The 26,693-nt window shown below is 40.8% G+C and overlaps 1 protein-coding gene across 13 annotated transcripts in view; it reads left to right on the forward strand.

Annotated features, from left to right (window-relative positions):
- Positions 1-26,693, forward strand: part of Plcb4 (phospholipase C beta 4) — a 383,607-nt gene that overhangs the window by 165,471 nt on the left and 191,443 nt on the right. The gene's annotated exons all lie outside the window — the stretch shown is intronic.

Consider the following 26,693-nt stretch of genomic DNA (forward strand, 5'->3'; position numbering starts at 1 on the left):
TCTCTCTCTCTCCTCCCTTCCTCTTTCTCTCCCCCATGCTTGTGCGTGCGTGCGTGTATGCGTGTGTGCGTGTGTCTTTATCAGGTGATGGCAAAGGGAGGCAAAGAAACTCCTGAACTGATGGGTAAGGCTCTAATTGCTGGGTTGCGGTGCTAGTTGCCTGGCTGAATTGTATCGTTGATAGCATCTACACTTCACATCTATGAAGCTACACACAGAGATGTGTCTATCAATTTGGGAAGAATGACCCAGGCTTCTCACAAGGCCTTACATCAGGCAGTGTAAAATGTCTATGAACATTAAAGGGGATTTAAGGTTGAAAAAGATAAATACTAAAGACTTCTAGAATCTGTCTTTAAGCTGCACCTTTCCTTCATTATGTGTGCAGTGATAGAAACAGCAATCAAGAACATCCAAGAAAATCATTTGGGCTGATCACGCTGCAAACTTGGCTCGTATTTAGCAAGTGTCTTTTTCATTAACACCAAATTTGGAGAATTTTTTTTTTTTTAACGGAAGTGTCAGAAGTGTGAATCCTTTCTGCCTATAAAGTATTCTGCTACCATGGTTGTGGCAGTGGGTAAAGTTAGTAAGCAATTTTCCTCATTTGCTGCAGTGTTTAGGCACCAGGGTCAGTTTGTGGTTCATAGATTGTGTATTTCAACCAAACAAATCTGACTTGGATGGAAATCAGCGTGTTGAAAGGAGCTGATTGTTTTTGTGTGGAGCTTGCCCTGCATAAGACACTGTACACAAGGAGAAGAGAAGAAAAGAGAATTTTTGTAACATGAGGTTAAAAAAACATTATATGGGTATGGCAGCAGGTAATTTAAAAAATATATGTGATGTTGCTTTTATATATATATATATATATATATATATATATATATATATGCATGATGTATATAGTTCTCCAACTTTGTACTTTTGTCAAATTTCATTCTAAATAAAGCAATTTTACTGCACTGAAAAGAGGAAAGAAAGGAAGGAGAAGAGAAAGACCCTCTGTAAGAGGGTAGACTATCTGCTCTGCTTATAGCCCTAACATCCATCTTTACCAGTTCGCTCTCCAGTTGTTTAAAGGACAATCCAAGAGGAGGATTGACTTGCTGTGTCTTATTTGCTGTCAAGGCTGCATGTAACTTAGTAAGAACAACATCTTTTCTTCGAGCATCAAAGAGTTTGTTAATTCCCAGATGTCACTTATGCCCCCAGAGCGCTTGAGACAGTGATTATATTGTCAAAACTCGGTGGTGCTAAAATGGAAAGCATATTTTGTTTTACTTCTTTGCCAAATTATAGTCTACTTGGAATGAATAAAATGTATCTGTTTAGTTTTATTTTGAATATCCAGAAATGAGTTTCAGATTTCATCTTCTTAATGGCTTAATATTAAACACAATGATACAGGCCTAGAAAAAATTATTTTCCCATTCATTAATGTTTTATAAATGGTTGCTTTTTATGCTTGTATCTATTGTTGACTCATCCATTTAGTAAATATGTGTTGAATGTCGGCCGTGTCCCTAGCAAGGTTCTAAGCACATTTTGGGTGATGGGATCATGCAGCATACATAGGTAATTCGTTTGCACTTGGGGTCAAACACAGTTAGACTATGAAGGTGACTTTTCAGCGGAGACCAAATTGATGAAAAGGCAAGAATGTGAAGAATGGTGGGCAGACTTTCCTAGACAGAGGGAAGAGCATGTACAAAGGTCATAAGCAGACATGAACATCTTAGTGTGATGTCAGTAGTCAGAGGAAGGAACATAGGGAACGTAAGGCTGGTTAAGTCTTAAGTTGGCCAGTAGCCAATCTCGTGTTCCCTTTTAGGCTTAGAGAAGGAACTACTTTTGATTGTTGATGTTCCTTATTTGCTTATTTTAAGAACAAGAATTCTTTGACAGACATGATCAAGTTCATATTTTAGTAAATCACCCCTGCAGTGATAAATTAATTGGGAGTATAGGGCTGAAGATATGAATGGAAACAGAAAATCCAGTTAGAAGTCTGCTGTCATTGAGTGGAGAGAGAGTTTAGGCAGGATTTAGAGCTAACCCGAATTCAGTAGATGAGCTCACCAGGGAAGACAATGGCAGAAGAGGCATTGGGTTGGCTCTTGGGTACTAGAGTGAGCGAGGTGGGAGAAATCTGTGGAGATTAGAGAGCCTACAGGGAAAACGTAGACCTTTAAAAGGGTTCTTCTTTAAGCTTTGCTGTTGAATACATTTGCTAAGTATGCAAGTGGAAATGTCAAGTAAACAATTGGGTCTTTGGTCAGAAGCAGTTGGATAGATCAGAGGTAGGGCTGGAGCTGTGGGTAGTGGAAAGAAAGATGGTAGTTAATGCTTTGGGTCACATGTGATCACCTAGCAAGGGAAAATACACAGGGGAGGGTCACTTCAACGGAAAGAGGTCAGGATTGAGGACAAGTGACTCATGAAGTCAGAAACAAGCACGAAAAAACACAGAATCACTGTCATAAAAAAAAAAAAAAGAAAGAAGTGTTCGGGAAGGAGAGAGCAGTTCATTGGGTCAAACGGCCATTGGTTGGTGGAGACAAAAAGGGAACTTTGTATCTCACAACGTGTAACCCTTGTATCTCACAACATGAAAGCCACTGTTGTTCTTGACAGGAAGAAATTCCGATCAGCGATCAGTGTAGTCTGAGAAAAAAAAAGGCAAGAACTCAAGCCTGTGCCAGTTGAGAGGCAACGTTGTTAGTGATAAAGACACAGGAAAGAGAGGCTGGCATGGTGGGCCTCAACCTCCCTAATGCTGCTACCCTTCAATACAGTTCCTCATGTTGTGGTGAACCCCAACCATAAAATTGTTTTTGTTGCTACTTCATAGCTGTAATTTTGCTGCTGTTATGAATCATACTATAAGTATTTCTGGAGATAGGGGTTTTATCAAAGGGGTTGTGACCCACAGGTTGAGAACCACTGTGCTACAGGTTTATGGTCATTTTGGGAAATGGAGTAAACATTTTGTGAACAGTGTTATAGTGTTCCATTGCAGTTGTGATAAGGAATGAAGGCTGGATAGTGTGGCTGTGAGATTTTTTTTTCTCTAGTCTAGATCACTTCAGTGGCCATGATCAGTTATAAGAACAACAAAAATGGGTCAGACCATGTGAGGAATTAGCAAAGGGAGCATGATGGAGGGAATGAGGCAAGGACAGGAAGTGGGACTATAAGGACAGTTTAACTGAGGCAGAAGAGAGGGTGACCATGGACTGTAGTACACAGTAAAAGGAATGGCAGGGTCTGGAGAATACAGGTCTCAAGTGAGAGGTAGCATCGTTGGGTCAGGAGTTAGTACATGTCTAGCAAACTGAATACAGAAACCTAAAATCTGAAATGCTCCAAAATCTCAAACTTTTTGAAGCACTGCTATGATCTAATTGGGAAATTCCGGACCTGACCTCATGTGACGGATTGCAATCAGAACATAGGCATCCAATTACATTATATATGCTTACACTCAAACTATGTGCACAAGGTTTATATGAAGGACCAATCAGTGTGATGTTTAGACTTAAGTATCTTAGATGTCTTAGGTATATGCAAATATGCCTAACTAAAAATTTGAATTCTGGCCGGGCGGTGGTGGCGCACGCCTTTAATCCCAGCACTCGGGAGGCAGAGGCAGGCGGATTTCTGTGAGTTCAAGGCCAGCCTGGGCTACCAAGTGAGTTCCAGGAAAAGGCGCAAAGCTGCACAGAGAAACCCTGTCTCGAAAAAACCAAAAAAAAAAAAAAAATTTGAATTCTGAAACATGTCTGGTCCAAGCCTTTCAGGTAAGGGAAAGATGGTTAACTGAAGAAGATAATGGTGATTGGGTAGGGAAGAGATGCTCGAATGCAATTTGAAAGAGAGTGCAGTTGCTGGTTAAGACAACATCAAGCAAATGCACATAGGCACAAGTGACAGAATTTGATGGACAGCATAGCACTGGAGGCTGAAAGTTATCGACCTCAAAAACCTTTGTTTTTCTTAAGGCCATATATGTTGTGATATATTGATCATGTTCCAGAAATATCTCATAGTATCTAGCTCCCTTTGGCTATAGATAATATAGACTGACTATTCCTGTAGACCAGACTTCTCTGTTCAATGGGAAACCTAATTTCTGGCAGCCAATGAATGTTTGTATTGTATCATAGGCATTTAAAGAGATGAGCTGTTTCCTAAAATCCCTTGGAAGACAACAGATGGCATACCATTGATCTTGAAGCCTCTGTGGGACCAGGGTCCACTTAGCCGTGGTTAGAAGAATCCTGAGATATAGAGATGGGCTGTTGGACAAATAATCCCATAAATGCCTTTTATAAATATCAGCTGGTTTACATCATGACTTGAGCAAGAAAGGCTTAGGCAAGATTCACTTCCTGAAGATATTCTTGAGGAAGAATGAAATTTAAACTCCTATTCACTGCTTTTGGCACTTTTCTCGAGCAGCCTGGATCCTGTTATTAACTTACCTTCCCAGTAGAGTTCAAAGGGGGAATTTAACAGGCTGGAATTGCCTCTGTGTTTCCAGGCCAAATATTTCAGTTGCCTAGATGCCTTGGCTTCTCTGTTAATTGGTTTGTATGTAAAAATCTCTCTATTGAAGTGTATCTAATACACAGTTGGAGAACTGTACAAATCGTAAGTGAATAAACAGCCTCTTTTGCTTTCAGGAAGTAAATGCTCCCAGGTAGGACTTGCCAATTCCCTGTGAGCTACTTTATGAATTCTTCTGGTTACTGCCCCTCCCATTAGGGTATATTAATTGCTTTTCATATTGCCATAACAAGAAACGAGACAGAAACAAGTTAAGAAAGGAGAACTGTGTGAGCTCTTGGTTTCAGAGGGCCTTATTTCCATCATGGTGGGGAAGTCATAGCAAAGTCCATGCTGGTGGGAATGTAAGGTGGAGATGCTTTATATGGTGGTCGGCCAAAAAGCAGAATTGGCAGGAATTAGGGGCTGAGCCATAACCACGTGTCCACACCCAGTAACCTACTTCTGTTAGAAATGCCTCACTTCCCAAGGGGTCCACAGCTTTCAAATTAGTGCTACAGAGTTCAGACCAAGCTCAAAACATGAGCCTAGGTCACAAACCGTAATCTATCTCTTGACTTTTTAAACCACAGCTTCTTCCTGTTTGCACCATGGTATAGTGAGCAGATATGCTATCACAGATAAAACAAAGAACATTAAAATGATCTGTAGGTATGTGATAACCTTAGTTCTGAAATTCTTCCTGCTATTCTCTCCCTCCCAGAGCAAGGAAGAATCTTCCAGCATGAATAATAACATTATCCACACAGGCAGCTGAAAGTTATATAATATTGTAAATGGGTAGAACACAGGTGCCATTTCTTATATCTGGGTTGTTACCTTTTTGTTTTGTTTTCATTTTTTAATATGAATCTCAGGACATTTATAGCAAGAGTTCTGTGATGAGCTGTTTACTTAGACTAGAGCTTATTGCATTAGGAGGTGTTTAATCTTTCATTTGTGCATCTTGAGTAGAGATGGCCCTTCTGCTGTAGGGATCAGATGCTGGCTAACTGCTCCCCTGCCCACGAAACAGAACATGTCAGACACCCAGGCAAGACTTTCCTGGACTCATTTGGAATTTGTGGGAGAAGCACTTATTCCAGATGAGCAGGAGCATTCTATGGGACTTTCTATGGAAATTCACAATTTCATATGAGATCAATTGCTGAATGCTCTTTCTTTCCAAGGTTTCTTAGGTTTTATGATTTTGAGTAAGGGTGTGCCTAAAAAAAACCCAAGAATAAGATAGTTTCTTTCACATAAACAAGTCAAATATGTTTTATTTTCCTGATAGCTTGCAGACATGTGTTGTGATATACCATCCCGTATGTTCCCAACCCTAGAAGATAGTTTTTATTCTATTAAGTTCCCTAAATCACAACTCTAATGATGCATTTACTATATCTTCCAAATATAGATCATCACATCATCTCATGAGAGAGACAGAATGAAAAATGACTCAGTAGGAATTTTAAAACATCAACATTTCTGTACTATGCTTTCTCCTTACTTTTCTTCATTGTTTCATTTACTCCAGTATAACTTATATATGGAAGAAATGAAAAAATAATCTAGTTTATAGATGTTTTTATCCCTATATAATATATCCATGATCAAGATGTTTATGTTTATATTCAAATGACCATGGTCATGCCAAACACACACTTATATATTCTTTTTAAATTTTTTTTAATTCATTTTACATACCAACCACAGATCCCCCTCTCATCTCTACAGACTTATGTATTCTAGAGGTTAAATGCTAAGGATCACTTCTCTGCATTCCTGACCTGGGCTTTCATGTGCTGTTCATACTGTATATGGTGGTATGTAAGTATGTACAGTATGTATATCTTTGTACATGTGAAGTAGCCCAGGTCTGAGCTCCCAAAGACGCTCAACAGATTTTCATTGAGAATTCCCATCAGTGCATTGTCTGCACATGTGTCTTGCAGTGTGGGGTGAGGAAGGAAGTCTCAATTCAGAGCTATGCATGTTTACTCATCAAATGATTATTAAACCCATACTTTTAAATACTATTTGTATTATTTGAGAATTTCACATGGTCTATTTTGATCATATTCACCTCAATTTTTTTTACCTTAACTCCTCCCGATCTACCTGTGCCTTCCTATCCCCCAAACTCATGTTCTCTCTTTTTTTTAAATTTAATAACCCATTGACTCTAGTTTGCGCAGTCCATATACGTATGGACAGGAGACCATCCCTGGTGCATGGTTGGCATGCCAGTAACTGTACCATTAAAGAAAACTGGCTCTTCCTTCTCCAGGAGCCCTCAGCTGCCCATAGCTCCTCAGTTATAGGTAGGTGTCATGAACCATTTCCATTCCATGCTAGAATGCTGATAGCTTTGGTCTTGTGGAGGGCTCATGTACTTAACCACAGCTGCTGTGAGTCTGTTGAATTCATATGTTTTATAAAATTTTCTGCCAAATACGGTCATCTATAAACAGAAATCTAAGACAGAATATATCATCCTGCAGCTTAAAAGTTATATAATGCAACTACATAATTAAAAACTAGGATGAATGGTCCTAATGTCTGTAAAGTCTGAAGGTAAAGATAGTGAAATGACCAAGAATTTGTTTAAACTGATTCTAGAAGATTGACTAATGTGGGTTAATTTAATGTAAATTATTATTTCCCCCAAAGTTTGCGATACTATATGAGATTTTCAAAATTATTTCTCCCTCTTTGTGTGTGTGTGTGTGTGTGTGTGTGTGTGTGTGTGTGTTTTGAAGTATTGAAATTGGGTCTGACTCTATAGCTTAGGCTAATCTCAAACTTGCAGCATTCCTCCTGCCTCAGCCTCCCAAGTGCTGGGTTTATACTTGTGAGTCATCATGCTTAGCACTTTAATTTTTTTAATGCTAAGTAATAGATGATTTAGCTTTGCTTGGAGAACTCTTATTTACATGCTGTTCAAGGTAGTGATGAGCAAAGTTTTCATCAGGAGTACAGTAGCACAAGAGCCAAGCTTTGTGAATAATTTCAGCAACAATGTTGGTAGTAACTGAGTTTGGGCTAGAGAGAATGATGAGCTTGGGCGTAGTAGATAGTATCCAAAGTAGCCCAGGCCACAGTTTAGAGCAGCTGGGTTAGCATGGAGGTGCTGGAGTGTGTGGAGATGAGAATGGTATAAGAAGCGCTAGTTGTCTGTATGTGTACCAAGCAACTTACTCTGTCTTAATATTCAATATTTAATATTCAGTTTGCTCTCACCTTCAGTGTAGGAGAACAGCTCAGAGCTCAGGAGGCTGGTTCCTCCAGGTGCCAGTGTGCTTTCCTCAGAGCCTGAGCTAACTGTGTTGACTGATGTAGGTTGCTGCTGGGCTTGGATAGGGAGGAAGAGGTAGAATCACCCTAGAGTCATCCCTCTGTGTGCACATCTCTTTGTGTGTAGATGCATTGCAGGGTGTGTGTGTGTGTGGGGGGGGGGAAATAGCATGGCTTTTGATTTCCAAATCTGACTGTGCTACACTAGTCCTTTGCACAGATGGTGGTGTCACCTGGCATTGCCACATTTCTGGAGAGCTGTTGTCTTGACTGGTTTTCATAACACATTCCGTGTCATTGTGATTTCCCAGGGCATAAAAGGAAAGAGGACATTGTTAGTAGTTCCTCATTTCTGAACCTTTTGGTCCATTTTCTGTACTATAAATGGTGGCATTCAAAGGCAGATTATATTTAAAGGACTTTCTGATTCATCTTAAAAATGTGCCCTTCTGTACCTCTGCATAGCCTACTTGATCACCTATGTTGAACAGACCTTTGACAGGTCTTTTTTTATTTTCTAAATAAGAGTAATATGTGTACATGTTTTTTCAAAAGAAAATAGTGAAGAAGACAGTGCAGTGGACTGATTCCTGTCCCGTGTGCTAATCCATACAGGTACCTGGCCACTATAAATATTTCTGTTTGGAAATCTTCTGTTAGTCATTGCTGTAATTTGGGTTGCATCTGGCTTCTAATACTTATCAATTTGCAGATGGATTGTGAACCTATTTAACAAATGACTGTTTCATGAATATTTAACCCTACCTAATGAGCTTCAGGCCACCCAGAGCTATGCTGTGAGACCCTGGACTTAAAAGAGAGAGTGTGATCTAATGATAATCAACCAGAGAGCTTAGCAATGCTTTTTTGCTAAGTTTCTTCTTAGGGACATGGTTCAGAGAACTTATGACTGTGCTCTTAGAGAAAAAAATGGGAAGATGCCAGAATGTGTCTCCAAAGATGCTGTGTTTTGGGGTTGTCTGTTCAGTGACTTGACAGTAATATTACTATGTACAGCTCATAATATACCCTTAAGAATTCTATATTTTGCCCGGCGGTAGTGGCTAATGCCTTTAATTCCAGCACTTGGGAGGCAGAGGCATGTGGATCTGTATGAGTTCAAGGCCAGCCTGGTCTACAAAGCAAGTTCCAGGACAGCTAGGACTACACAGAGAAACTTTGTCTCAAAAAAAAAAAACCCACAAACAAACAACAACAACAACAAAAAACAAAAACAAAACGGAAAAAAACTCAAAAGAATACTATTTTTTTCTGCCCCTTTTCTATGTGGTTGGCCCTTCTATTCTGTGTGCTGTTTGAACAGTCAAGGAATTGAGCCCAGGCCTGCCTTGTGTGCATAGCTTTATCATCCAGCTTTTCTCATTTGCTGTCTCCGAAGCATAATGAAGTCTTATGCTCTATCTCTAAGCTTCATTCTTGTTCCATTGCCAGCTCCGAGGCAGGCCCACCCACTGCGGCCAGTTTCTGGTCTGCTAGCATTTCTCCACTTTGACCTCTCAGGAGCATGTATCACCCTGATTTTCTGACTCTGTCTTCTATTCTTGCTTGCCATTGCCACTTTCTCTTCTTTTACATGGCCTGTCCCTTCTCTTTCGAATCAACTGTATTTTTATTTTGTTGAGGTCTTTGCACAGTGATAAGAAGGCAAAAATAGGAATTCTATCCGACAACCCTGGTCACCTCTGTCTTTCCTTCCTGTCAACTCCGATGGACCACTACACATCATTTTTGTTACCATGTGTCTTCCTGGCGGCAGAGGGTTGTTGCATTCACGGAAATCCATGTAGATGAATTTCTAAACGGTCTTATTAAATAAAAAACACAGAGTCAAATATAGGGGTGAAAGCCTTAGAGACCAGGGAAATAGTGAGAGCCACCAGCCTCACCTCTCCAGCTCTTCAGCTCCCAGAAGTGGGCTACTTCCTGTCTACCCAGGCCTTTATTGCCTTGCTGTTCTGCCCTCTCATTGACTCTTAGCCCAGCTACCTCATTTCCTTGTCACTGCCTGTCTGTACAGACCTCCAGGTCTCTATGGTTGGTGCTGGGATTAAAGGCGTGTGTCACCATGCTCGGCTCTGTTCCCTAGTGTGACCTTGAACACACAGAGACCCTGCCTGCTAAGTGACTGGATTAAGGGCGTGTGCTACCACTGCTTGACTTTTGTGTTTACTTAATGGCTTGCTATTTCCTCTGATCTCCAAGCAAACTTTATTTATTAACATACAAATAAAGTATCACCACATTTCAGCACAAATAAAATATCACCACAAATCCCCTGAACCAGCCAGAGGCCATCCTCTATTTCCCGTCTCTTCTGGTTCTAGAAAGAAAGATACTAACCTGTAAAAGAAATATTCAGACATAGACAGCTTTTCATAAAATATAAGCAAAATAGGAAGTAAAAAAAATTAAGACATTTCTGGTGGTTTTAGGCGTATTATTTCATTTCAAAGGAGGTGTTTCCTTGAATGACAGTTGTCTGATTTTCTTGATTACAGAAATCCTTGAATGACAGTTGTCTGATTTTCTTGATACCAGAAATGATTTTTGGCTGTATTAAATTCAGTCGCCCCTCCCCTCTGCCTGCTCATCTTGCCCTTACACGTATCCCCTCTGCATTTCCTGCTGTCAGGGAAGCTGGAATTGACAAGTCAGTCTGTCAGTCGTGTTTTTATTTTTCTTGTTGCAAACAGTAGCAGCATACATATAACTCAAAAACTTTAAAGAGAAACCACTGAGCCAAAAGCAAAATGAGAAATAAAATTGGCCAAGCATGAAAGAAAAGGAAATGAAAGCACTTTGACCAGTGTGGACCTACTCTGCACACAGTTGTCCAAGACAGGGCTGTGGGGGCAGGGAGGGGAATGAGTCAAGAGATACCTAGAGTAGCCTCAGCAATGGGTGGCGATGAGGAAGGGCAAAGCCAGGAGGAGCCTGAAATGAGAGAGCAACAGGGTTTGGTAGGAACAAAGGATGTGGATGCCACCCTGACACAGTCAGGAGAATCAGTTGGGCTAATGCAGGCCTGTGATGTCAAGACTAAATGAGTCCACAGTGACGCTATATAGTCTTCCCTCTAGAACCTTGGTTTGTAACTATAAACCCTTACTTTTGCTCACAAGTTTCTGGGTCAGCTGAGCATTTTTACTGCTTTTGGCTCTGCTCACTTGTGCTTCCTTGTGAGCTTGTAGTAAGCTAGAGGGTCAGTAGGGGGCTGGCCAGGCTGGGAGAGCTCCATGTGTGATGACTTGGCTCTCTTAGTGTGCTCTCTCCTGTTTTATCAAGTTAGGCTGAGCTTCATGGCATGTGAGCAAAGTTGCAAGAGAAGGGATAGACGCGTGCAGCGGGGTCTGATCAGGTCACCAGACATCAGCATACAGGATCATCAGACTAAAGTAAGTCTGAATGAGAAGAGAGTTAGGTACAGGAGAAAGGACAAGAGAAGTTGTTAGTTGAAGGCAACAGATGTGCCCCAAGATTTCTACCCAGTTTTCTGCCCGAGGAACTTGGCAACTGTACTGTCAGACTCATGGAGCTGGAAGACTTACCAGGGCTCACAGGTCAGAGACAATTCAGAGGTTAAAACAGGAATTGCTGTTAGGAGAAGATCAGTTTTAAGAAAGGAGATGTGGAATGGAATCCTTTTCCAAGCTTCTTCCCAAGGATGAGGGACAAGTTCTCTCAGTGGAAATGAAAACACAGGGATGAGTTGTGAGTCACACGACAAGTTTGTTTGAAGGTGATAATCCACTTGATCTTCAAGAGGACCACCCATCTGGTTCTCTTGAATGTTAGCCTTTTTCTGAGCTAATGGAACTTGAGTTCTCAGTGAACACCTGCTCTTCGCTAGGCATGCTCAGTTTTGCTGGCTTTTCTAAATGTGTTGGGGTACTTCTTCCTCATGCTGTCCGAGTTAGGGGGCAGAGTAGTACTTAGCAAAGTATAGGGGTCCCCAGATTGATTAGCGTCTGCTATGCCTGCTACAAATCCAGGCTCTTAAGTACCCCCACCTCCACCAGGCCCCACGAGGAGTAGAATTGATGGGCTTGGGATCCATTAGTCTCCCAGTAATTTTTGAGATCTGAATTAGAATTGTGTGAATTTTGACAGGCTTAAAGGTTTTTTTTTTTTCCCCTAAACAAATTTAGGAAAAAATACAAGGTATCCAGCCATGTTTGAATTTTGTGCCATCAATGGCTAAATTACTTTTTAGCACAAATATGCTCTCTTTACTGTTTAGTATGTATTTGTTGATGATCTGAAAATGAAATTTAACTAGGTTCATGTGTTCTATGCCACATCCCTAGTGAGAGATGTTGAAAAATTACAGAAGATTCAAAGAACAGTCAAAGTCTTTAATGGAATTGAAATCCTAGAAAGGAAGGTTAAAAGTGGACTTGATGATCCCAGAGAGGAGGACCCAAGTGGAATGATGGGTTAGAAGATTTTGTTTAAAGGGAATACTGCTGAGCCATTCCTTATGGCTGCTCAAATTAACCTACAAGAGATTTCTCTTAGGACAAGGCAAGGCTTCTCACCAATAAGTGACATCAGTGGGGGTTCTGAGTAAGTTTTGTGATTCTCAAAGATCCTCAAGTGCATTTTGAAGTTTTATGTGATTGTAATGCAGCTTGGCCTCTGATGTCTGTGCCTGAACAGCTGAGAGATGCTGGCCAGTGGGAGGTTGGAGTGGATATTTCTCAAGGCCTCTTATGACTGTGCTTGAGATTGTCTGGAACTTGGCTTTTAGGAAACAGAGCAGAGCTGTGAAAAGGATGCTTTGGAGTGGCACTCCATGGGTTCAGAGTCCATCTTCGATGCCATTCCTAACTGTGTGTTCTTAGATGATGAGTTTACTCTTTCTCATCTGTGAAATTAAGTTCTTATTAACAGTTATCTCATGGGTTCTTGTGAGGTTTAATTGAATTTATCCATGTGAAATTCGAGAACAGAAACATACTCTTAAGTATTATTTTTATCTTATGAAGGACAGAAATCTGTCTATCGTGGGCATTTGGTGGTTGTTATAGCTGAAAACTGGTGTTAAATGGAAGCTCATTGTCGTGTAGATGAAGAATTGTCCCTTGCAAGCAATCATGCTCTGTTTCTCTCTGTGACCTTTCATCTTAAGGTGTTAGCTTGAGCTTGCTCGGGTGTTGCTCTGTGTTACCACTGCATCTAGCCATGAATCTTTCCTTTTTCTCTTCTGAAATGAACTTTCCCACATTTTCCAGAAACCCCCAAGAGAATTGGGTTCATTTCCCATTGCAAATTGAATTCAATTAAAATGCTATAAAAGAATGCCATATAATGTCATGGAGAACAAAATGACATTTTCAAAATATTTTTGAGAAACTTGAACTCCCAGTCCTTTTAGTTCTGCTAGTAAGGAAACAGATATAGTCATGGAAAAATTTTAATCTAACAACTAGTTTAATCACAGTTATGAATCCAATTGAGATTAGGCACTTTTAAATTTTGAAGATGGAAATCAAATATTTTTGGCACAGGGAAGAATAGCTAATACTGGCCTTATACAGGACAAAGTTTCTGCCCACACTCCATCGAAGCCTTGTGTAATAAACCTCAGGTTGCTAGTAGAACATCCCTTTAGCTGGTACCTTCAGCACCTTTTGGATTTATGTGGTAATTAATAAAATGAGTGTTTAAGTAACTTGTTGTTACTTGGTTGAAACTTTTAGCTTTCTCTTTGGCGAATCTCCATTTTGAATCTGTAGAATGGTATGCACTTGGCCTTGCAGTGCTTCCAGACAGACAGGAAGTGGTAGGGGTCGTTCCTGTTCTTTCAGTAAGGAAGATGGACTGCAATACCTCTGTCGATGGACTTGAACATTACCTATCGGTCTTCATTCGTTTGCGGGGCTCTGACTAACTGTGAGGCTCAGAAGCCAAGCCAGTGCAGCTGGCTCACTTGCAGGTCCGCTGGTGCAGCTGGCTCACTTGCAGGTCCGCTGGTGCAGCTGGCTCATTTGCAGGTCCACTTGTGCTTGGCTAGTGGTTGCTGTGTTCGGAACAGCCACCTCCTTCACACGTGAGGATCTGTGTGGGCTGAAGGTGGGGCAGCTGGCCTAGGTTCCACTCCAAAAAAGGTGGTCCAGACCTGTTCATAGAGTAGAGGCGCAGTTTCAAGAGACAAGAGGACAGGAAGGGGGATCTTTTATTATTTTTCATTTACTTATTTTTATTTTATATGTATGGCTATTTTCCCTACATGTTTGTAGTGTACCATGTGCATACAGTGCCCACGAATGCTCAAAGAGGGTGCTGGATGTTCTGGGACTGGAGTTACAGAAGGTTGTGAACCACCATGGGCCTGCTGGGGATGAAACCCAGGTCCTCTAGAAGAGCAACGAGTGCTCTTAAATGCCGAACCACCTCCAGCCCCAAGAAGTGGACTCCTTTGAAACAAGCCAGGTGACCAAGGCTAGGAATTGGTACAAGGTCACCTCTTCTGCATTACACCAGCCAATAAAAGTCCAGATCATGGGTAAGAAGGCAGATTTCATTTCTTGATGGAAGGAACCATAACTTTGCATCACAACAGGTGTCGTGTTAGGTCAAAATTGGCCTGCAATCCACGTCTGACAAAGCATGTGATTAAATTAAGGGGTTTTAGAGTGATAACTTTTTTGGAGGTGCGAGGTAAATCATCTCTATATATGTAAGGAGAGGCAGAGGGAGTTTCAGGGAGACCCATGGAAGAGAGGAAGGCAGTGTGATGATGGAAATAGAGATTGGATTGGTGTGACCTCAAGACAAGGAATGTCTCCAAGGACAGAAGTTGGCAAGGCAGGGAGTGGCATCTCCCTGGGCGCCTCTGTAGAAAGAGTGACTGTCAGGGCTGCTGCTTTGACTTGGGACATCTGCCTGCAGAACTGCAGGAGAATCAGTGTCTGTTGTTTTGTTTTTAAGCCAGCCAGTTTGTGCCAGTTTATTGTGGCAGCCCCCAGGAAACTAGCAGGTGTGAATATGGGGACAGCTAAAGAATGAGTCATCCATTTGTAAGTGTATGCAATTTAATTCGTGCCTTTTTACTTAGTCTGACAAAACTTTTCTCTGTACTATGATGCCACTGTTGAAAACACTTTTTAAATTATGTAATGCATGATTACATGACATTGCTCTAGTTAAACACTTTGAGATGGAGCCATTGCTTGAGACCTGGACCACCATTCTCTTTGTCTCTCAACACTCACCTCTAGCAGGCCTACGACGTCTCATGTTGAGATTGCTGTAAGGATCTGGTGATGATCTTATTCTCCTGCCAGCAAATACACCAACTTCTCTCCCAGACCAGTTTTGCAAAGAACTCACTTCAAATCACTCTGGCTAAGAACGTTTAATGGTATTTAGTTGTGGCTGTTAGATCTTTAAGACAACATTTAAGATCTCTGGAGTAAAATTGTTCTAGAACAGTTATCTGTCATGGTTGCTGTTAGTTTTTCTGTGAGGCTGGCTCACTGAGAGCAGAGTTGCTGTCTCCAACATGTGTCTTCTATATCATCTGCCCTGGTACTTTGAAGGTCTGGTTACTTTCGTACCCACTGTGCAAGAGAAGAGATAACATAAGCTAGAAAGGTGAAATAATTCTACTGGCTTGTCTTATTATCTGATCCTATTTATTCATTTGACTAAATTTGAGCTGCTAGGTGAATTGACTCCTTTGAGCTGAGGGACTGTTCAATACTTTTGTCTATGGAGTCACCGAGTTCTGGAGAAATCTGTGGATCCTTCTTAGAATAATACTTATTAATGCATAAAATAAAAATAGAATTACCAAGGAAATTATTTTGTAAACCAGCTCCAAAAGTATTATAAATTGTGATAGAATAGTATTTCTGCATCTTTATATTCATACATTAAACACTTTAGTATCTAGCAGTTAGCTCATTCAGCTTCCAGCATTTCAAAGTAGTACCACAAGACACTACAGCAGCCATAGTATGACACTAACATGTGGATGACAGGATAACAGGTTCTTTTAGAACTATTGTCATTTGTTGCCTGTTCCCAGATTTGCAAAGAACCCCAGACTTTAAAGCCAGATTAGTTCAAAGATACAATTTTATTTCCACTAGTTCATTCATAGGCCACCTGAATTCTCTAAACCACAGACAAAGGGTCCTGAAAGTCTAATTTAGAGATAACTCTAGGATAAGCCACATCTGGAGTTCCTGAGGAGGCAGGTGCTCCAGGCCCCCATGATGGTTTACCACTCCTCCTTCCAGGTCTGGTCTCATTCCCTTGGGCTTAGATAAAATAGGAGGCAGCTTGTGAAGGCATCCTCTAGTTCTTGCTAATAGAATTTACACAAGAATACTGTTACTGACGCCATATTAGTTAGCTTTCTGTCACGATAACCTGAGACAATCAGCATGTAGAAAGAAAGGATTTATTTTGACTCGTGACTTTAGAGGTCTCAGTGAGGGGGTGGCTGACCCTATTGCTTATGGGTTATGCCTACCTCATGAATAGAAATCCAAAGTGAAGAATATGAAGGGCTGGGATCCCACTGTCCTCTTGGAAGCCAAACCTTCATTGACCCAAGACCTCTGTTGGGCCCCACCTCTTTGAGTTCTGAGCCTTCCAGTCGGCATGGGCTTAGAACTGAGCTTTTTTTTTATGATTATTAATTAATTTTTTTCATTTATTTTATATTCCAACCTCAGTTTCCCCTCCATCCTCTCCTCCTGTTCCCTCACCCTGTCTCCCCTTTGCCACCCCCATCTATTCGTCCGCTGTTTCTGTTCAGAAACAGGCCTCCTATGGGTGCCAACAAAGCATGGCACATCAAGTTGAAGTATGACTAAGGTTCTCCCTTTGTATTAAGCCTTGGCGAAGCAGCCCAGTATGGGGAATAGGTTCCCAAAAGCCAACTAAAACTTTAGGGACAAGCCCTGCTCTTATTGCCAAGAGTCCCACAAATAGACCAAGCTACACAACTGTCACACATATTCAGAGGGCCTAGGTCGGTCCCATGCAGGCATCAGTCCAAACTCTGTGAGCTCTTATGAACCCAGGTTAGTTGTTTCTGTGAGTTCCCTTGTGATGAACTTGACCCCCCAACCCCTGGCTCATACAATCTTTCTTCCCTCTCTTCAACAGGATTCCTGGAGCTTGGCCCAGTGCTTGGCTGTGGATCTCTGTATCTGCTTCCATCAGTTAGTGGATGAAAGCTCTCTGATGATAGTTAGGGTAATCACCAATCTGATTACAGGAGATGGCCAGTTCAGACACCCTCTCCACTATTGCTAGGAGTCTTAGCTGGAGTCATCCTTGTGGATTCCTGGGAGTTTCCCTGACACCAGGTTTCTCCTTAACCCCGAAATACCCCCCCCCATCAAGACATCTCCTTCATTATTCTCCCCCTCCATCTTGCCCAATTCCCCATGTTCCCATCCCCACCCTCCTGCCCCAGTTTACATAGGAGATCTCTTCTATATCCCCTTTCCAGGGAAATCCATGTGTCCCTCTTTGGGTCCTCCTTGTTACCTAGCCTCTCTGGGGCTGTGGATTGTAGCCTGATTATCTTTTACTTTCCAGGTAATATCCACTTATGAGCTTTTAACATGTGACATATAGGTAATGTTTAAGATCCAAACTATTGGATTTTTTCAGCTTTTACTTTATTACAAGGAAACACCATTGATCTTTGTATTGTATCAGTCACTGCTTCACAGCACATACTGTTTGGGCCAAGCAGAAATAATGTGCTGCTTCTTGAGATACTTACTGGTGTATGGACAGTGTCCTGATATTTTAGCTCTGTGAATCATGAGAATGAGAGGAATGTCTGCTTGACATCTGCATTGTGTATTTCGAGCCATTACTATAATTCTATGTGCTTATGTATATCTCCAGTGTGAGAGCACATATATATGATGATTAGAGCACATGTGAAATGTATCCGCTTGAACCCTGCCGTCATTCATGTGGTTGACATTTGTGTTCTTCTGTCTTCCAAGCCATCTAAGTCCTCTTGACGCTGAGCCTTTTTTATTTGGTTGAAATGAATACCAAATTTGGTTATATTTTAATACACCAGGTTAACACGAATAGATTCTTGAAGTGGGAAAAAGGAATAGTTGGTAAGATTGAGAATAGACGCTGTGATCACTTGAGGCTTACAGAGCAGTCCATTGATTATTATTAATCTTGACACTTCTCACTTAAGTGCAAGTCATCTGTCTTTTGTTGCAATTCTCTTGGCAAGTTAGAATTTGTGTTATTTGGCTTTGTGCTTTGTACACTAAATATTTACTCCGACCTAGTGAATGTTTTAACACTGAAATGGACTTCTTCGTTTTTAGGTGAATACCACATTTGTGCCCTAGTTTCTCAAGGCCCACCCACAATACACCTTCCCTCACCGTCTCTCTGACTCCTGTAATAATGTCCCCATACTGCTCTTGACAGTTGCTCGGGTTAAGGACAACCCCAAATGGACTTCCCTTCAGCTATCCAATTCCAAGGTGGAGATGGATCTATCAGGGCTAAAGCCCAGAAGACACTAGAACTGCCTTACTTTCTTTCTTTTTATTTTTGAGTCGATTCTTCTCTCTTTCTGCTTCTCCAGGCTGCTTACATTCATGGCACTATAAAACTCTCTTCCATTCTGAATCCTTCATATCTTCCTCATGATGTCATCTACATGCTGGAGGCATTTGTTTGGTCAAAGCATTTTTTTTTAAGTTTTAGCTTTGTGCCTATAAATGTCATTTGAGACAGGAACGCATGTTATTCTTGCCATAGTTCTGTGACATAAGCAGGTATTCTTTCTCTTTTTTTTCTGTCTCATGATCTGTGCAGTATAAGTGGCTTGTCCTTCCTTACATAGCTTACATTTTGTATACGCAACACTGCAAAATTTGGACCTAGGCAGTGTTGTATATTTTGCACCACATAAAAATCCTTTCTCTGGCATCATGATTTGCAATCATGGTGTTTCCTGTTGACTCATGAGCTGAATAATGCATAACAACCCCAAAGCATGTTCTGTGATACATTCATCTGGTGATATTACCTATGAAAAGAAAGGATTTTGTAACCAGTTCTGTAATCAGCAATACTGTGAAAACTGTTTACGGGAGGCAGGAGTGGAGATCAAAGCCAAAGCTTCTCACGTGCTAGAAAAGTGCTCTACAGCTGAGCCACATCTCCAGCCCAGTACATTCCGGACTAAAGAGTGTACTAGCATAGAAGTAACTATACATATCAAGTAGTAGGAAAAGCTGATTTTATTTTTATTCTTTTTACCCCAGTATCTTTCAAAGAAACTCATATAAGCACAAGACCCTTGTTTCTTGTTCTCTTATTTCCATAGTTTCTTTTCATAAAAATATATTATTATTATTATTATTATTATTATTATTATTATTATTATTGCATGTGTGTATGAGTGTTTTTTCCCTGCATGTATGTCTGTGTACCATATGTGTGCCTAGTGCTGTGGAGTCTATATGAGGATGTTTGATTCCCTGAAACTGGAGTTACAGATGGTTATGAGTTACCATGTGGGTGCTGGGAGTTAAATCGTGGTTCTCTGGAAGGGCAACCAGTCCTCTTAATGGATGAACCATCTCTCTAGTTTCCTCACTCCCATAGTTACTGTCTTCTGGGAAGAGGATAGATTTCTAGGTCCTAAATATCCATTTGTCTAGCTGTGGCTCTGCTTCTAGCCTTGGTACAAAGATGGCCCTGTTGCTGATCAGAGCAAAGGTTGACAATACCTCATTTGTCTGTTAGAAATGTCTTCAGCAAAATGTCCTGCAGTATGTCAATAGTTCTGTTATGAGTCCTTGTTTGCTTATATAGATGTTACCTGAAGCTTGTTAGGAATTTGAAATTTCAGGCAACACCTTAGATGTGCTAAAGGGAATCTGCATTTTATCAAGTTCTTCGATGTTCTTTTGTATGCACAGTAACATTTCAGAATCACTAAAAGTATATTTACTTTTTTACTTAACACAAAATTTGGAGGTGGAATGTCTTATTTTAATTGCAAGTCAATGCTCGAATCAATGACCCTGGCTTTTACATCCTCATGGTGGTATAATGGCTGTCAAAGCTCTGTGCATTGTGTCTTCTGCTGGTTACAAAATCCCTTTAAATACGGGATGGGAAGAGGTAGTGGGGTAGAACATTTTTCTTTTGTGGCTCCTACTTTTTCTTTTAGTGTGATTTATTTATGTATTTGCTCAGAAAGATCACTTTCAGGCTTCTCTTTAGCTCCTATAAGCTACGTCTTGGTCACCTATCTATCGAGTAGGTCACACTGGCATAAAGAAATCCATGACAACAAGGATCTCAGTCACACTTAGTCTTGAGTAGTGCTCTCTAAAAGCAGCAGGTTAGCCACACAGAGCTTTAAGTTTATACTAGCTACATTTTTAAAAAGTAAAAAAGAAAGCAGTAAAATCAGTATTAGCAGTGCTTTGCCCCAAAAATTTTATACTAACATCATTTTAACATGTAAACAAAGTGCAAAAACCCTCAATAAGATGTTTTATAGACTTGATTTGACATTGAGTTAGCAGAAGCAGGTCTGTTTAATGCTGACACCAGATATCCAGTTCATCAGATATACTGACTGACCTGTATTTAGCCCTCAGAAGAGTCACAAGAGAAAAAGGGCTCACAAACAGCTCCATGCATCATTAAACTGAATGATTTCTAATACTCCATCCACACTAGCTTCTAAGGAGTAAGGACTCTGCAAGGGTTATTTCATGTGTCAGCTTGATTGGGCTAAGGGGTAGCAGGCAGCTAGTTAGCATGATTTCTGAGGATGTCTTGTGGGTATTTCCAAAAGAAACCAGATGAGTGCTGATCGTGCTTCCCACTGTGAGCAGGGATCCCCATCTAATCCAGTGGTTCTCAACTTGTAGGTCAGGACCCTAAAAAGACCACTGGAAAACACTGATATTTACATTACAGTTAGTAACAGTAGCAAAATCACAGTTATGAAGTGGCAATGAAAATAATTGCATGGTTGGGGGTCACTGCCTGAGGAACCGTACTAGAGGATCACAGCATTAGGAAGGTTGAGAATCACTGAGCTAATCCAGGGAAAGTCTATTAGAATGACAGAATGGAAGAAGCATGCAGAAGCAGTCTGCCCGAGCTGGTGTGTCCTCTGTCCTTGGTCACAGGCATTGCTGGGTCTCGGTTCTTTGAACTTGGAAGGAGACATAGATATTGCTTCTGGTTCTCAGGCCATTGGCTCTCCTTGGTTTCAGCTTCTAGGCTGTGGGCCGTGGGACTTCTAAGCTCCTATGATTATGTAAGTCAGTTTCTCAAAGTAGCTTTTTCTGTATCTGTCCATTCAGTTGATTCTCTTCGTCTGGGGAAGGTAGATTGACATATCGACTAGGTTTGACAACCACCAGCCTTGCAGAGAGTCCTGATCCACTGGCTCCCGTTTTGACACAGTGCCCACCAGGCAGTACTGAAGGAGGTGCTCTTGAATAAGTAGCCAGCAGTGAGCTCCACAGAAACTTCCCTTCAGCAGCGCAGAAGGTCTGGCTGGGTGTCCTGCATGTTAGAGTTGCAAATGCCTGACCTGACTCCACTTACTCCATTCTTGTCCCAGTTTTTTACTGCTTTCCTTCCTATCTGTACCATGTGGCAGGCAGGTGGGGCTTGTATCCTGCTGAGCTTCCCTAACCTGGAAGCCATCTGTGCCACAAGCCAGCTCCTTCTTGGTCCTGATTCCCACTGTGGTTCCTGTGGCAAACGCACCCCTTCTGTGTTGCCTTGCTGTTCTCTGAGGCAGTGTCTGTGGTCAGGACCTTGCCTGTTTCTCAATGCTTTTCCTTCCACAGGAAGCCCTGTTCATTCCAGAACTGGCTGCCTCAGGTACTCATAGCTCTGGGTTGCTTTTCTAGTTTTATTTTGCTTCTTCCTTGATACTGAGATCACGTGAACTCAGCCTGCCATCTGCCCATTTAAAGTATCTCTGGCTCTTAGAGTCAGAATTTAGATGTGATTTTTTACCATAATTGGGTGTGTGGTAAGCTGCCCATGTGCATATCTCTGGGCCCCTGGGGACGGGGAGCATGCACATAACTTAGAACACAGGCTTGTAGATTGACACGCTTCTTTGGCAAGCCCAACCTGCTGGGTTTCTCTTCGGAGGAGGGAGCTTTAGAAGGGCATAGTGGAAAAGATAATTACTTTCCTATTAGGAGTCTCCTACGGAGACTTTTGGTGCAAACATAGCCATATTCAAGCAGAAATGCATTCATGTCCTTGAATTTAAGAACAAAGGGACTGAGTACCAGTCTTGATGTCTAACGTGGGTTTGGTAGAGAAGCCCTGCTCAGGTCACATTCCCAGCCCATGAAATTACATGGGCTTGTGTGAAGGCCTCTGTGAAATGCAATATAATTAGAGAGGTAGCTGTAGACTAGTCTGTTTATTTCAATATAACTTAAATGTTAAGAAAAACTCTACTACCATTATTCAGGTCTGTATCTTTTTATTTTAAATTGTGCTTTGAAAGTTTCTGAAGACCAAGCACTAGCAGGAATGGTGAGGTTTAATGCGATCAGTTTCCCAGCTTACATTTGACAGTAAGGCTCGTATTTTCACTATTTAGATCCTAACATAAATAGGTCTCAGATTAGACAATAGAATTCTTAAAACTTAAATGTAATGTAAGACTTAAAAGATACTTTAAGGTAAGGTTAATGGGCATACATAAAATCCCAGCACCCAGGAAAAAGATGCAGGAGGACTGTTGGAAGTTTGAAGCCAGCCTAGTCTACACAGAAAGTTCCACGTCAGCCAGGAGTACATAGTAAGACCTGCCTCAAAAGAAAAATATCTAATATAAAAACATAGAAATCTTGCATAAGTCTCTAATATTTCAGCAGCAGTACAAGTGAACATGGTAAATTCCTCATGGATTATTTGGAGGTTTATCAAGAGAGACCCAGTACCCAGTCAGCAATGCTTCCAGAAATGGGGTTCATATGACTCAAACCATGTATGAGTTGGCAGACAGAGGGATGGATATGCTAACCCAGAGTCAGGAGTGGTGGGATGAGTCCATTCCTGCTGGTCAAGTGACGAGCTTTTCTCCAGTGGGCCTCTAATTCATTTCTTAACACTGTCCATTGAAGGACATTTTAAGCATGCTGGATTTTTGTACATTAGAGAACTTGCCAGATGTTGAACAGTGTGTGGCCAGTCAGAACAGCCTTGAGAAGTCTTCTTTCCTTCTCCCAACTCTAAGGCATCACTTTCTTTGTTCATAATTTTGAAGACATTGAAACATTAAAAACTTAGTTCCCTCCACCCCCTGTTTGGCATGAATATAAGAGCAAGATAATGCTTGAACTAATAGAAGGTTATATTATATAATAGAAGTACTTACCTACTTAGTGTAAATAACCATAGATTTTGTTCCATAATTATGTATTTGAAAATCAACATTTTTTTTTGTAAGTGGCCAGTTAATAAATAGGTCATTATCTCTGTTGCAGCTTCTCAGCTCTGTCACCAAAGCATCCCAGACAATCTGCTAATGAAGGTGCTATTGAGTTTCAGTAAAACATTCCTTACAAAAGCTCATGACATATCCAATATGGCCCAATGGCCAGTTGATCCATCCTTAGACTACAGGGTGGTGCACAGGTCTGTCAGGACTATCATTTGATTTTAATGTTAGCACAATAGTTAGCTTTCTACATTTGTAAACATGTCAGACCACTAGGTTTTGTTTTTGATGTTGTTGAGGTTCTGGACTCATTTTTAAGATTTGGTATTGTAAAAGGGAATGTCATTTCTGCCATGGTCAGTTATTGAAGTTCCTGTATATCTGTGACTAGTGGGACACCAAGGTTCTAGTATTTCCAGAGTACTCATCTGAGGGAGCTCTGAGGCACAGTGTTTAGCACAGTGAATCATATTTATTCTTGCATCTAGGTCAGAGGTAGGTCATGAAGAACTGATGTAAGAGCCAGGTGAACCTAAGCAACCCAGGCATTGTCCTGATTTATTCTCTAACACTCTTAGCTGGATTTCATCCTCACTGTCAGGATGGATTCGGCACCTCCAGGTATCACGTGTATATTCCCAGCAGGAAGAAAAAGAAGCAGGGGTAATTACATCATATTAGAAAATTTGAGGGCCTTCCATATCTCAGCAATCATTGTGTTAGACTAAACAGGGTCGCCATTGTGAGAAAGCCTTAGGAAGCACAGCATTTTGGTTGAGATCATTGCTATCACCCTCCAAAATGAGAAGCAAGAATGTTGGGTAGGCAAATTGCACACCATCTGCCGCGGCATCTGTTCTTGTTTTGGTGGCCTTTATATTTCATTACAGATATTTAACATTGTATCATCATCTCCCCTGAGTAACATATCTTTTTAACCATCCCAGCACTAGCAGCTTGTTTTCCTGAATTGGAAAATTAAATAACGTTATTCACATTTTTATGTAAATGTTGTCTAATACACATGTATAATTACTTGAGAATGGTTTTCTTCAGAAATACATTTTCCTAAGGATTTCACTTTGGGACTTTGATTAGAGGAGACTCTTAGTATTTAGTGAACAAGGTTTGGGGAGAAAGCAGAGTTGAGATCAGTGGGACACAGTCCACATGCTGATCTTCTTCATAAGCAAGTCTTTTCTCCTTGAGGGTGGCTGCACATTGAAGGAAGGTTGAACTCAGTCCTGTAGCTTTGTTATAACATGGGTTGGATGTTAGCTTGACAGAAAGACAATTAAATGTGTACTTGGATCCCATGTTAGATCCCACGCCTGTGTTTTGAAATTCTTGTCCTTGCTCTGAGGTAATATTTATTCTCCTTGTGGTATCAGCACACTTCACTTGCTGTTTGTCATAGACTTCCCATAAAAAAGGATGAGGTAGCTAAACAGTCTCAACTGTGTCTTTGTCTTGGTGTGATGTCCTAAAGTGGCCGATGTGGGAATAGTATGAAAATGAATGTGTTTACTTGCTGTGTGGACTTGAACTGTGAGATAAATTTTGTCCAGGTGGTTCTGTACTGCGGAGTTAATTCTAGAATCTGTTTCAATGTTGCTGTTATAATGAAGTATAACCATAACTCATTATTGGTCAGGTAAATCCTTATCCTAAAATTATGTATATGAGAACTTTGGATGTCATATTATTTTAAAGCTTCAGTAAGACACTCCACTCTTTAATTTCAACGTTTCTAGGGGTGTACATCAATCAGTTTTAACTGTCCATTGATACAACCTAGAAACTCCTTGGAAGAGAGTCTTGATGATAGAACTTGGCTGTGTGAAAGGAGCAGTCTGCTAGAGAAAGGAAAAAGAAAGAAGAGGAGAAGGCAGGACCCTTGCTCATTCTTTCTCAGACTCTCAGCATGGTGAGCTGATAAAGAGGTTTAAACACAAGGCTCTAGATCAGTGATTCTCAGTCTTCCTAATGCTGTGACCCCATAATACAGTTCCTCATGTTGTGGTGACCTGCAACCATAAAGTTATTTTCGTTGCTACTTCATAATTGTCATTTTGCTACTGTTATGAATTGTAATGTAACTATCTGATATGCAGATGATCTTAGGCGACCCCTGTGAAAGGATTGTTTGGATCCCAAAGGGGTCGCAACCCACAGGTTGAGAACAGCTACTCTGGATTTCTGTGGAAAAACATAGTTTTGAAAAAAAAAAGACACTTGGCAAATTGGAGAGCAGAAGAGGAGGCAGTGGTATAGCATAGAGTCAAAGGATGTTCTTAAATTGGCAAATCAAGAATAAAGAATTTTAGTGTATTTTCTAGAAGTAACTTCCCAACAAAGTAGCCATGAGCCATATTTGTTTACTGAGCCACTGAAATGTGGTGTGCAAATTGACATATGCTCTAAGTGTGAAATGCATACCATCTTCTAGACAGTCTGAGGAAAGCAGTATAAAACATCAGACTTTTATATGGTCATACATTGTACCATATTGTACTATTTGGATATATTTGATTAAATAATAAATGTTACTAACAACAGTTTTTACTATTTACTATTCTCTTTTCTCTCTCCCTCCTCTCTCTCCCTCTCTCTTGTGTGTGTGTGTGTGTGTGTGTGTTTGTGTTTGGGATTGAGCTCAGGCCTTGCACATACTGAGGATATTCTGTACATGCATCTGTGAAGTCCTGATTGTTTTCAGTGTGACTACCAAAAGATTTTGAGTTCAAATTGTTTCTCATACTTCTGTTGACTAATCTCTGATCTGACTGTACAGAGGCACATAGGAGGAATTGGAATCAGAAGTGATCTGTTTACACCACTGGAAAGGGAGCCTGTGACATAGTGGGGATAGCTTTTTACTGTGCATTTTACTCCTTTTAGAAAACTGTTTTTATTTAATGGAAACAATATCTGTAGGTAATGAGAGGGCATGAACAATAACAAGACAACAGATACCCCTAATCACCTGCAACTGAAGAAAGAGAGAAAACACCTTTGATTTTGAATGCATTTTATCACTGCCCATATGCTACTGGGCTGTGATAATTTTAATAGTAAAAATAATATTCTTTAAAGAAAGTTTTTTAAATTATCTTTATATGTATTTGTCAGTATCTGTGTATGTGTGTGCTGTGTGATTGAGGGTGCCTATAGAGGCCAGAATAAGCTACCAGATCTGGAACTGGAGTTTCAGTGACTGTGAGCTGCCCTACTTGGGTGCTGAGAACCAAACTCTGGTCTTCTATCTAGATCCTAAAGAGAGTTTCAAAGTAAAGGGTATCACATGTAGTTTTTATAATTTGCATAATTTGGCCGTAGAAAGTGAGCGTTCGTATGC

Source organism: Peromyscus californicus, unplaced genomic scaffold (genome assembly GCF_007827085.1).
Source record: "Peromyscus californicus insignis strain IS unplaced genomic scaffold, ASM782708v3 Scaffold_7__1_contigs__length_154581171, whole genome shotgun sequence".
Taxonomy (NCBI): domain Eukaryota; kingdom Metazoa; phylum Chordata; class Mammalia; order Rodentia; family Cricetidae; genus Peromyscus; species Peromyscus californicus.